The sequence below is a fragment of the Petromyzon marinus genome, chromosome 25 (assembly GCF_048934315.1).
Source record: "Petromyzon marinus isolate PM22_M1 ecotype Great Lakes invasive population chromosome 25, UKy_Petmar_22M1.pri1.0, whole genome shotgun sequence".
Lineage (NCBI taxonomy): Eukaryota > Metazoa > Chordata > Hyperoartia > Petromyzontiformes > Petromyzontidae > Petromyzon > Petromyzon marinus.
Genome location: NC_133691.1, coordinates 5,298,841 through 5,308,652, shown reverse-complemented (window position 1 = coordinate 5,308,652; position 9,812 = coordinate 5,298,841).

Sequence of the window (9,812 nt, the reverse complement as noted above, 5' to 3'; positions counted from 1 at the left end):
TCAACACGGAGAAGAGCCACAACCTAAAACAATCACCTCTGATGGATATTGTTCATGGTATAGCAGTGTTATTGATTAATGTGCTGCGGGTTTTGTTATGTATGCTTACTCCACCACCATCACCGATGCAGTTTCGGAGATTTAAATGTAGTGTTTATAAGAAAACGGTGTGTTTTACCACTGGCACTTTTTATGCCTAATCTTGGACTTCTTTGATACCCTTAATTGGCTAAAACGTTTTAAAGATTAATTTAATATTTAAAATGATATTATTTATTACCTCTTTTTTGTATTATTCATATATTTATCTCCGACGTGTTATGTCTGTCATGGACATGCTGTGTGGTTTTATTGATGAAACCCGAACTTAAGAGCTTCTTAGCTCACAGGGTACTTCAATATAAACTGAACAAAATATCATTTAAAATGGGCTCCGTAGAGCCGAACAGAGCTCCCCCTTGCAACATAATAAAAAAAGTGAAAAAAGGAAAAAAAAACGATACAGAAAGACCCAGGACACCAGGTCATTAATGTTTGGAGTAACATAAAACATTTCTGTGCATAAAGGTAAAAAAAACGACATTTCGAGTATGCTGAATTTTCTCCGTAAAGGGCGCATAAGTCGTTTGGAGAAAATAAAAGGGGGTTAAATGTCACGCGCAAATTGCTCGGAGTTTAGCGGAGAAAACATTGCAAAAATTGCCGGGTCTCCTGCGGAACACTGCCATTAAGTTTGCACAAAGGATTTCTTGTCAGCCTGCTCGGTAATAATAGCATATCAGATAAGGATTCAGTTCCACGGGGATGAGCCAGTGGCTGCCTGTGTCAGACTAATTTTGCCAAATAGGAATAATAAGTGGATATTTGAGACTTGAAGTCACTCGGAACTTGATGGGGCCGGTGGCAAAGGGGGGTGGGGGGGGTCATGGATGGAAGGGATATTTTATCTCGACGAATTGTTGACTTTACAGAGAAAAAGTCAGGATTCAAATACCTGTACATGTGGCAATATAAATGGTTTCATAATGGAATATTTTTTTAAGCAGAAATGAACTCATAAATACCACGGCAATAAACCTTTATTCACGTATAATGTAATGCATGTTATTCATTTCTGGGAACAATTTCATGAAATTGTATTTTAATTTAAAACAACGTTCATTGTTACATTTTGTATACATAACCTTAGGCAAGTTCGCTGTAGATGCAATTGCCTTGGTGTGCATGGCGAGTGAAATCGGAACCGGTTCTTGGTCCCCCTTCACCAGCCCGCACTGACCAGCATGGTGAAGTATGGTCAAACAACTTCCCATTAGGAACATTGCACACAGAGGCCTTCATCCAGCAGTAAATTTAAAAATGGCAGATTTTTTTTTTATTCTTGTAATATGTGGAATTGTTATGAGTTAAAAAAACACAGCCTTTGTGCATTATGAAACTACCATCAACAGCTAGTGAAGAACTGCATTGTGGTCTTCTTGTCTTAGGTCACCATCAAACACATTTGAAAACATGTGACCAACTTACATGCAGCAGAGACAGCTGGAGGCCGATTTCATCCTTATTAGGAATCATCAGTAACGTATAGTCACCGATGCTCACGAACCACCACACCACCGCTCGGCTTGACACACACACGTGCAATGAACGCTCAGCTGATCCGTCCCCCTTTGCCAAGCAAGAATAATCAAACGCAGACCTCAAATCTCAGGAGGTTTGGTTTCTCCACAGGGTCATTCGTTTTCACAATTTTTTGCTCCTTTTTGTAATAGTTTTCTTTTTTTTCTTACCTGGTCGGAGTGTTCCAGTATGCCTCGCAAGCTGTCAATTTCCCCCCCCCCCCACCCCCCGTGCAAATTTCACTGCTCTCTCTCTCATCTTTCTCCCAGCTCACTGCGCCGTAGACACGGCGTCAAGAGCCGCGGGCGGCCCTCCTACCCGACAGGACGTTAAAGACCCCCTCGGCGGCCGACGACTGAAGCGGCACACGGCAGCGGCAAATTTCGCTGCGGCAAAATCGGCGGGCGTCGCGCGCCACCCCCTCGAGGGGGGGGCGGGGCGGGGGGGTGGGGGCGTCGTGCCGAACATTCGTTGCCGAATGAAGGACGAGTGAATTAGCAAGCACAATACACCTCTTTACAGGGGTAATACCTAAAGCAAGCCGGTCGCCAAGGCAGCTGGATTCGCGTCTGTAAAACAGTGCTAAAACACGGCACTTTACCCTACCCGCCCCGATCCTCTTTTTCCTCCTCCCCCCCCAACACCACACACCTCTCCCCTCCCCCACCAGCTTTCCTTTTCGCCTGGGGCAAAGGAATTCTGTGAAGGAGAACGGCGATCGATCGTTTGAGAAGACGGCGGAGGCTCTGGGTTTGTTTGTTTTCACTGTTTATGTCAGTCTCGTGGTTTCCAACGCAGCCAACCGCGACGGGCCAAGTCACAACAACGCTCGTTCTCAGCGTGCGATCTCTCCAGACGTGAGTCCTGTGGGCACTCAAATTGGAAGAAGAAGAAAAAACAATGACTGTGGCGATGGCGATGAAGATGATGACAAATGACATTACTGTTATTATTACAAAGAATTACACGATCGATTGATTTTTCCACCGATTTATTATTCGGCTATTTTCTCTCTAGCGTTAACGTCGACGCACTGCCACGGGTAGGCTGAGTCAATCCAGCTCAGGAGTTGGGTACATTATTTTCTCATCGAGGGCTGAACGGCACTTTGATATATCTTTTTGCGAGGGACGCATCAACATACATCAGTCACTTCTGTCACGGCAAGAGGCCCCTCATGCTGAGAGACGTGACTGCTGGTGACAAAGTGTTGCCACGTCGAACAAAAATATTCCACTCCAGCATCCGATTCGTGTGGCTGGCTAAGATGCTCGGAGTAATGGATGAATGTCGAGTTCACCCTCGCAAGCGGCTTTTGGCGAGCCGTCGAACAAAGGCGATCACCGCATCGCGCGCTTGCAGACGCGATTCTGCGTCCGTCTCGTACGCTCGACCTTCCGATATTCAGAAACCACTGGAGCTATGCACTTTTAAATTTAGATCGAAAAATAATTTCTTCAGAACTGCTTTTTGTTGTTAAGTTTGTTGTCCTAACCCCGCACCTCCGAAAATACGCGGTTGACTACGTACGGTGAGAAATAAGTTCAACATGCATTAATACTTACGATTCTGGGCCAATTTCAGGCTGGCCCACAGGACACAGGTTCGCCACCCATGACTTTGGATGATTCCCAGATAAGGATTAAACTTCGCTTTTCACCGCTGATGTGCATTGCCAAAGATAGAACCCGGATTACTGGGATTGCATTGCCGTGTGCAAACCACTATACTTACTGCTCCCCATTTCACAAAGACAAAGATCCCCAGCATAGCCTAAACAAGGCACTGGGGTAAGTGCTGTTGGCGAACACTCATGAAATGCCAGCACGGCCCGCGAGGGGATGGCGTGGCCAGCACCATGCCCCCCTAGTGCTGATGTTTACACATACCACCAGGTACTAACTGAAGTCTGAGTCAACCTAGGTGAGATCCAGGACTGGTTTCATAATGTCGCCACCGATGTTGGCCATGACCGTTAATCGAACTCGGGGTTGCCAGGTTCACGGTTTTTCAGTGCAAACCCAATGCACTACTGTTCCCCAAAGACACAAACACACACACACGTGTCTCCCACACATGCACTATTGTTCAAAACAGCGGACACAGGATGCACGTAAGCATTTAGGCGTGAACTGCAATCTGGTTCCTTTAGTCTAGACAGCCATTGCGTGCTGACCACAAGTTGCACTTGCGAACCAAACCTCCCCTCCCCCCCGAATGAATCATATTTTGTGTGTGTTCATTTTAATGTTAATGTTGACATTAATCAATGTATCGGCCAGTAAAAATAAACAAGCGATGCGCCGCCCTACTTTAAAGCACCGCTCTTAAAATTTAAAACCCATTTATTAAGAACTGCTTTGTGTGTTTAGTTTGCTTATGAATAAAGGACATAAGGAAGGACCGGTGGTGCAGTGATCGGCACTTCTCACTATGAACCCAGCCACCCAAGTTAGATTCCTGGTCACGGCGAACATGATTTGGCGAGTGATATCTAAAAGGATCCTGCCACCCCCTTTTCCCCTTCACAAACCCACACTTGACCAGCGTGGCGAAGTATGGTCAAACGACCTCCGCGACTAACGCGGTGTGCGGGGGTGGGAACCTTCATCCAGCATCGGATTGACAAATTCGAATGATCAATTATTACAAATATAAACACGATTATAATGTTTCGTCCGAATCTTTCATGCTTCAAGCCGGTAAGCCTGGCTGTGTAGACAATGGCCCTTGGTCAAACCCTGAGAGTTCTCTGTTTTACAGTTCACGCAAGTTTGCCTGCGATGATGGGGCGAGGGGCTGGCTTCCACGTCGCGGGTGGAGGCAGCTGAGGCTGCTGCTGCTGATGATGATGGGGGTGCTGGGGAGGAGGCTGCATTTGCAAGGAGGGAAATGCCAGGCTACGAGTAGACGGGAATTGCCGACAGGGCCCGCCCTTTATGATTTATCCAAACCGCTATCCGCTCTCTCTCCTCCTCCTCCTCTTGCTCGCTCCATTCTACTCTCTCCCCCCCCCCTTTCCCGGTTTCAGCTCGGCATTTCTCAACAACTCACCCGAACACACTCTGTACACAATCTCAAACTCTCCCAGTAGTCTGTCATCTCTCCCTACTTGCCTGTCGGTTTGTCCATCTCTGCCACAATGCGGGGTCAATATATTTATCCTTCCCACACTACATCACTGGATGTGCGTGTATACGTGTCGTCAACATCAGTAACGAATAATCTTAACCTATTCTGGGCCTCCCCTAAGTCGACTCAGCCATACATTAATACCGAGTGGGGTGCGTAAACATCCGCATTTGGGAGACAAAGACGGGTGGGAGTGATGCTGGTCACACCGTCCTCTCGTGCACCGCGCTAGCCTTTATGGGTGCTCTGCTAACATCACTTGCCCCAATCGCCAGACAAGTCTATACGGGGAAATCGTCGTCTGTGTGTGCGTCTCGCTCTCCCACACGCTCCACAACCCAGACACCCCGCCGCTCCGACTCTGCGGATTTTCCGCGAGTGACTACTCATTACCACCCAGCCTCCGGATCAAGCCTCGCGTCTCAAACGAGTGCCGTTACCAACGAGCTTCTGGTTGTTGTTGTTGTTATTGTTTGTTTATCGTTCGCTTTTCGTTCTTAGCTTTTCCATATGACGGTGGTCTTCCACGAACTCGCGTGACCTTAAACGCGAAGGCGGTGGCAGGACCACGAGCCCTGCCACCGCCGTGATCTCGCAGAGTGAAATCGAAAAATCGGCTCCGTGTCATTATATTTTTTTCTTTTGCCCCATTCGCGTCCGCATTTAGCCGCGCGTGCAATCGCGACGCGCTTCGTTTATCCGGCGGGTCGACGCTGCGCGTGCGGCGGTGGGATCTTAACCCATCTGCGTGTTCATCATCGCTGCTCACGACGTCGTCGTCTGCGCTTGATATCAATCGTGCTGCCACCGCCCCCCCCCCCCTCTCTGTGTGCGATTCAATTATTCATTTCAGGGTCACCATTCACTTCGTACATTTGGATCAACGGATGAAGTGCGCGTGTCTTGGACTTCTTTCGCACTGTACGTAGCCAACCGTGCTAATTATTATTATAACTTACAGAATATATTCTAATGTCGTTTTGTTTTCATGACTTATTTGTGATGCCCCATCCATTGCGTCCTGTCCCATCCGTCCCACGAGTCTCAGGGCAGTGAATTCGCACAACATTGAGAATGATAAAATCTTACGTTGCGCGATCAAATGCACATCACCTTGAACGTGCCCGAACCCCGCCAGACCTCAGAAGCTAAGCGGTGTTGAACCTGGTCGGCGCTTGTATGGGCCACAACTGCTCGCTAAAACAGGCGTCATAAAAGCAGCAACAACCTGTTGTTGTTGTTGTGCTGCACTCACCCGCACCCCCCACTGACCGGTGTGGTGAAGTATGGTCAAATATCCCTCACGGACGGCAAGGTGTGGGGAGGCCCTCATGGAGCAGTGGACTGACCAACAAACTCGGCTGCGCATGCATCACGAGTGCAGCGATTAAATTTCGATCGATTAATCAGAAACGGAGCGCGTCCGGGAGGACGCCCACCGGGGAGACGGAGCTGTGAAAGTACTTCATCTGCAGGTACTCGTCCAACTATTACATCGCGGGATCACGAGAGGTGGCGGCTGCGGCGGCGGCGGCTTGGCGGACGCCTTCATCCAGCGGTGGATCGACCATGGATGATAATGATGATGATGATTAAGAATCAACGCGTGCGCCTTCGCTCCGCTGCAAAGCGCGACGTCAAAGCGGCCGCGCAGACACGAGTGCTCCAAGGCCCCCTTTGATGCGAGCGAGGCCGAGTGGGGAGGTGGGGGGGGGGGGTGGTGGTGATGGTGGTGGCAGGGGAAGGGAGTTTGGAGTTTGGGGGGGGGGCAGTCGGCGGCGCGGCGAGATGAGAGCCGCCGGCGGGGCCCCCGCGGACGCTCGTTAGTCGCGCGAGCCGACGGACGCAGCGCCAAGGGCGCAGCGGCCAGTTGACCTCCACGGCCGCCCGGAAATTCGCACGTGGGACGTGTCCACGTGTCCACGTGCTCGTTACACGCTGCGCGCGTGTGCGCGCGTGCGTTATACTCGAGGAGCGGTGAGCGTGGCCTGTAACACGACGAGTGGACGGCGGTGGCCTTTGGAGTTTCACCGCCGGGAGACCGCGTCGCTGGGGGGCGGAGGCGGCTCGAACATTCGGGAATGCGGCCCTTGGGGATGAAGCGTATTAGACCTGTGACACAAAGTGAAGATTGTGATGATCAGATTCTTTGGGTCTTTCGGTAAAGCAACGTAGATAGAAAAAAAATAACAAAAATCTAAATCACGACGTTTCGATCGCAACACAAGTTAATCGTTTTCAGGTGATTTATTTTGTTATTTTTTTTCTATTTACGCGGCTTTACCGAAAACCCCAAAGAGTATGAATTCCAGCAGTCACGAAAGCTTTAAGTCAAGATTGTGATGATCGCTTTCTTGTTATTTATACGTACGGGACTGGCTAATTGGTGTGCAGCGTTGTGGGATGCAATTGCATGCATGACACTCTATGAATTGAAATAACTTTTTTTTTACCATGTAAGATAATGAATCGGACAGGTGAACATGTACAACCCCTGCGGAAATCAACCCCTCTGTAATTGAAGTGCGCGCCCAACAAGGCTGCAACCCGCCCCAACCACTCTCGCTGCCTGCGTCTCGCTGACAACTCCGCCATGCGACAGTGGCACCTCACTTCTCAGGGTGAAGCGTTAAAGCAGCGCCCCCCCCTCCCCCCCCCAAAAAAAACCCCAACGCGGCTACTTTTCGGTCAAGATGCCACGGGGACTATGCGCTAGCGACCCTCCGCGCCCGCCCCGCGTCAACCCTGCGTTACCTCTCACCCCTTAACGTGCAACCCGACTACCCAACGCGTAAATAAATACATCGGACAACCGCCCCTGCCAAAAAAAACACTCCCTTATGACCGACACGCAGCATGAGTAGGGTTATCTATCCAACGATGGACTGACAAAAGAGACGTGACGATAGATTTATAACAGGAAAAAAAAAGTATTAACTCGTAAACCGGTTCAGACAGAGGCCCTTCTTCTTCAGAGCGTACAGAAGTCATCACTATTCATTATTCTTCTTGATTTCGCGTGCCGCTATTCGTCGACTCACAGCTTGTAGATCACACTTCAGAGTGTGGTGCCCAGAAATTGGTGGAAAATTCTAAGAAATGTTACGATTTTTTAACTGACGTGTGACTGCCAAGGCAGTCGCTTAATTTGTTTTATTTCGAATTCTAACTCCTCCCACTCTCTTGAGATGTCCCCACCTCCATCCCCACATAGCCCCTATTACCATCGACCACCCAAACTGGACTGCAGTGACCTCACAGAAAACACTTCTTGAAGTGTCCATCAGCAGAGCAAATTTTGATAAGGTCCATAAACCAGTTTTTTTGGGGTTAGATCGCATAAATATGCCAATTCGTTACTAGTACAGCACACGGGTGTGTTGGAGAGCAATTCCACAAAATGTACAATCTGAGTACGACGTTTCACCAGTAATTGCAACTAGCATCATCAGGCGGCAGCCAGATATGCGGAGAATTCCTCCTGCTTCGTTCTATGTATACGGTGCTGTGAAAACAGCATTTACAACACTCAGCTCAACTGCTGCCACCAATCAAGCATCGGTGCGCGTCTCACTAAGTCGGGAAACCATGGCTTACGTCAAATGTTCATCCGTCCGATATGTCCCTTAGATTTGACTCGACGGAATATACGACCAAAAAAAGACAAGCTGCTCTTATCTTGCAGATAACGTATATCCGGGCGGTGCGCTCCGGTTTTGTCCGACTCTTAAGTTGTAAGCCTTGTTCATAAAAAAAACTTTAATTCTCGGTCACACATACTATGGTGCGCTGGAGTGACACGAGACACGTACGTATGAAAATCGATGGAGGTGACATGACAACTATGTCAATTGAGTGCAATGACGGTGTGCCTGATGATGATTTACTTCCCCGATGAGCCAATTAATTGTCAAGATTCGAAGTTGAGGCTCGATTCAAGAATCTTTTGTTATTTTTTTGCGTACGAGTTCTCGTTTTCTTTCCCCGTCTCATACTGTTTTGTCTACTCCGTTCGCCGACGTGTAAAATGTACACGTCATTTACGTAATCATCAGCAGCCATTGTCCATCTACTGCTGGAGGAAAGCCTCCCCACGCCGTCACCATCCCTCGTGGCCTCCTGATGCCATGATCCGTCTCGCTCCTGCACGCGAGCTGTTTCATTGCTTCACCTCCAAGAAGGCCATCGTCTCGGCTGTGTTCTCTCCTGTGGCTACCACTGCATCACCAGTCTCGACCACGAAGCATCGTCCGTCTCTGTGTCAAACCAAAACTCACTCACCTTCTTAACAGTCAATCTGAGGATGTCACTATGTTCTCTTATCCACGTGTTTCACATTCGATTTCTCAGTTTTAATCATTTGCATGTCATTGCATCATCATCATATTCGAACTCTTAAAAGTACGATTCAATGCAAGCATCAAGAGTGTAACGATCAATTTATTCATCAAATTTTCTTGTCTAATGACCCAAATGTACCCCAATTGTGCTCTCAGCGTCACGTCAGGAGACATTCGTATATCTCGTAGAACAGTATATCACCCCGTCTTACAAAAAGGTCCATGACAGGGGTTATCACACATCTACTTCTGAACTCTCATGTAACCTCTGCGACTGTGCACAGGAGCAGGGAGAGCACGTCCCCACCTATCCTGCTTTCGGGAGTAATGGTCGTCACATGACAGTCAAATTAAGTTTTGTTGTTAATTTTCAAAGCTGTAACCCGACGAAAGAAAACGCAAAATCTAATTTAATACGACGTCCTTTTTTGTTTGTTTGTTTGCGCAGTCAATGTGTGACCTGGTTGGCACTATCGAACACCGGATTTCAGCGTTGCCATCTCAACACTCTGACCTCCGAGCTACCTAACGACATCGAGAATGAATTTGAATTCATAATTTTCATTACTGGGGCAAGCGACGAAAAGATCTCATCAAATTTGTGTCGTTAAGAACTCTCTATCACCCGACTCAGGTAAATAATGTTTTTGTAACGAGTTCCAGCGTTTAACTCGTCAGTTATTATTGTTTCAGCTCACTGGTAAGTTGAAGAACAATCCC